The sequence below is a fragment of the Zingiber officinale genome, chromosome 6B (genome assembly GCF_018446385.1).
Source record: "Zingiber officinale cultivar Zhangliang chromosome 6B, Zo_v1.1, whole genome shotgun sequence".
Lineage (NCBI taxonomy): Eukaryota > Viridiplantae > Streptophyta > Magnoliopsida > Zingiberales > Zingiberaceae > Zingiber > Zingiber officinale.
The window spans coordinates 135010447-135014671 of NC_055996.1; the positions used below are offsets into that span (position 1 = coordinate 135010447).

General features: G+C 32.5%; 1 long non-coding RNA gene across 1 annotated transcript; it reads left to right on the forward strand.

The window, feature by feature from the left end:
• Positions 1-2020: 2020 nt before the first annotated feature.
• On the forward strand, positions 2021-4225 carry LOC121989695. Its single transcript, XR_006114304.1, has 4 exons — positions 2021-2139; positions 2388-2512; positions 3113-3209; positions 3997-4225. It is a non-coding gene; the product is annotated as an uncharacterized LOC121989695 (long non-coding RNA).

Sequence of the window (4225 nt, forward strand, 5' to 3'; positions counted from 1 at the left end):
AGTGTTGTATCAAACTATTCTTTATTGTTGTAAAGCTTCCGGGAGCAGGGCTATTTATATAGCCATGCTCGGGGCGCCTGGAAGGGTTCCAGGCGCCTAGAATGGGATAATATTTTATCCCTGATACAATGGTACGTGCCACGACAAATTTGGCTAAGAATTGGGTTCCGGGCGCCCTGGACTGCTCCAGGCGCCCGAAATGGTTCCGGGTGTCCCGAAGGTGAAAGTCAACCTTTTGTTTACTTTATCTCCGGGCCTCCATCTTTGGCTCCGCTTGCTTTGGTCCGGGTCTTCCATTTCGGCTTTGCTCGCTAGGGTGATTTCGGCCATCCGGAATAGGGTTCATCCGAACTCAACTTCTGTCCTTCTCGAGCAAACTTCCGCTCATGGCTTCTCGTCCCTCGGAAACGTCGTGCGCCTCCTTCTCGTCCGCCTGCGTACTCTTCCACAACACCTCGTCCCCCAGACGCATCGAGCCCGTCGGCTCTCTCCCGTGCCATCCTTCTCGCTAGCTGTGTCTTTGCTCGATATCATGTGCTCTTAAGTTCCTGCACACTTAGACACAGAGTTAAACACAACAGGACCTAACCTAACTTGTTTGATCACATCAAAATTACCTTGCCAATAGATATGTCAGAATTAGACCTGACTGTTATTATATTTGTAGTTAACTTGGTGGACAATCCTAGAAAGTGGTGGGTCGATATTGGTGCTACACGACATATTTGCTCTGACAAGGCCTAGTTTTCAATTTATAGTCCTATTAATGGGAGAAAACTAATCATAGGTAATTTTGCAACTTTCAATATTGTTAGTCTTGACAAAGTAGAGTATGACACGATATGTAGTGATGTTAAGTTATAAACTTTTAATGACTACTATATTTGAAAAAGTAGAGTATGATACGATACTCTTTATAGGAAGTCACCTATATAAATATGAAGACGGGTCGCTTCAATGAAATACTTATGAATTTAAGATATTGTCCATGGCCAAAACGGACAAAACAGTGAGAACTATAAAGAATTGAGAAATATTATTGTGTATGTATCTTTGTCTTGGTTTATACGAACGATTGAGTAGTTTAAGACATGTTCACTAAGCAACCTAGTAAATTCGATGATACTTTATTATGGAAGGTTCAAAGCCATAAGCTACTTCTCTTGATGTAATAATCTTTGGATTGAACTCTCCTTAGATGATAACATGCATGCATTAATTTTGATTCATGCGGAGAATTGTTGGAAACATAATATGAATGAGAATTAAATCTAGATCGTTGGATCAAGATTGACAAATCTGGATTGTCGATTTGAGAAGGGATAAGTGTCCTTTGGATGACTCAATCTCAACCATTGATTGACATCCAAATGAAGAGACATTGTATCTCCTGGGGGAAGGGATGCAATCTAAACCATCTAATTCAAATTGGATGGTTGAGATATAATTGAACCAAGAGTTTTTTATACCCTTTCACTTAGTATAAATAAGACTCCTCTCATTCTTATTTTACTCACTCAATTCATTCCAATTCAAATCAAGCATTACATTCCATACTTGCATTTGGAGACTTTGAGAAGATTTTTCGGTTCGGAGGTCTTGCGATTTGCGATTTGCAATATTGCTATCATAAGATAAAGTCGTTGTATCTTGGGAGACGATTGTCGTGTTCCGTGAGCACCGTGTGCGGGCAAATTCATCTTAAAGAGATAGAGTCCAACTCTAACCTTGATTTCGTCAAAAAGGTGTTACACTGTATTCTGTCCACGCTCAGATTGCACCAACACTAGCTCCCAACATAATATATTTCACACATTTACTAATATATTATTCATTTGTTGCTAACAGAAGTTCATCAAGTACTGCTATCTATTATCCTCATTTCTGAACATACACAATCGCTTTCTTTGTTAAGATATATAGATAGATTGATAGCGATAGACCACACTCCTTTTGTTCTCAGTTTCTTGAAATTAATTAGATTGTGATTTTAATTTGCTTTCAGTTTCTTGAAATTAATTAGATTCTGATTTTAATTTGCTGATTTTTCCGTTTTTCAGCAAAAAATTGTGTTGAAATTGAACATGGAGGATGCTAAATCTAGAGCTAAAGCTCTCAAGACTGCTGTAAGAATTCATGGTAATCATTCATTTCATTTCATTCCTGATCTATATCCACTTTTCCATTCTAAACATGACAATTAACTTAACGACAACTGAAATATGTGGATATTAATTTGCCTCTGTCCTTGTATCTTTCTCCCTAAAATTATATTTCAATATGGTTGATGTCAAATTACTAATTTATTATTTAGTTAATTCTTCATCTTTTGAAGCTGTTTAAACGTGTTTATATTTCATAATCAGTTGATGCCGTTGTGGTCGTAGGTGTTGTATCAGTAACGCTGGAGAATGACCTTCTGATCATGAATGGTGACCAGGTTGACCTGGTGGCACTTTCTAAGACAATGCGAAGAAATTTTGGTTGGGTGGAGCTCATCAGTATTTCCGAGGTACTTTGATTTTATGTTAGCGTATAAATTTAAAAATAAATTAATTTGATGATATTTAACTTATAATTTGATATTTTAAAGAGATTTAATATTATTTATAATATATTTTGAATCTATAATAAAATTTAGTAGCAAATAGAAACAAATTCACTACTACATCCGATATAAATTTAGTTGAATCTATAGAATAATTTAATAATATTTATAACTATTATTTGACAACATTTGGTATTTTTCTTAAGCATAATTAAATTAATAATATTTTTTTTTTCAATTGATCTGTTAAAAGAGAACCATTAATATCACATAACACATCATATTTTTTTTTTAAAAAAAATAGGTTCAAATATTTTTCTTTTAAAAAATTATCGTCAACCAATTTTAACTTTTCTAATTCATAAAGTATTATATGAAGAGAGAAAAAAATTTCATCATTTTTATTTTTGTGAGTTCATCACTGTATGTGTCTATTCTTGAGTTTTTTCCTTAAGATTTTTTCCTTTTGCATATCATTTTTTATATTTTAAATTGTTCGAGCCTATTTTGAAGTAAAGAAATGATAGGGTCTTAAATAACTAGACATTTTAAATGTCTTGACAGATGGTGGATTAATCATTGCTCAGAGTAAGCCTTGAATCGGAGGCGCTGGACGAACGAATTATCTTTTGTCATATGAAGAAGACATTGAATATTTGAGGTATATGATTCTCTAAGTTATCAATGTTTCGAAAAAAAACATTCAAAATCAGTCAAGCCTCGAAGGATATTTCCGAATCTTAATGAATTGAACATTTTGGGATGCTATTGCATGTGTTGTATTAATATGAGTAAAATGCCGATCGAAATTTCAATTCAATTAATTTGTTTTTTAAAACAATCTTAGTTAATTTGATTTTTCTGTTTGATTTCGATTTTAAAATTCAAAAATTAGTTAAATTGATAGTCGACTGTCATGTTTAAGTAATCCATTGATATACTTGAGTCGATGTTTAAAAAAAAATAAATCACGAATTTATAGTAGCAGTTGACTGACAAGAAATTAAGTTTGGTTAATTTAATAATCGATTGATTTAATCAATTTTATATCAGTTCAACATGTTTTGTATGTTTATGACTTGCCTACTATTAATCCATGCAATATTAGCTATATGTATTAATGTTTTTATTATTTGTCATGGAATATTTGATACATGTATTTATTATTACATGACTGGTGTATTTTTTATCTGTTGTTATGTTTAATTACAGGTTTCATGTATATATATGTTTCATGTAATTAAGGATGAATGACATCTTTTGACATCCAAGGTCAAAACCTTTGATTACATCTTACAAAAATCATAAGGTTAACTTGTTTATATATCAAAACACATAGATACAAGTGATATGCTGTAATGATGAATTAAATTTTATTTGTTGACACATAGATACAATTGATAAGTTAGACATGAATGTAACTTTCAATTTGTTTGTTTCTAACACAGGAAAAGAAGAAGAATGGAAGAAGGAAAAGCAAGTGTTTACTGAGGCAGAAGAGGATGATGATTTATATTTATATTTTTTTTATATTGTTTGATATGAAACTTATTGAACTATGACATCTGTATATTTATGGATATGATGAGTTTGTAAGCATATGTGATGAGTTTGTAAGCATATGACTTGTATGATTATATTTGTTTTGATTTGTTTTTTAGGATTTCATTTTGGATA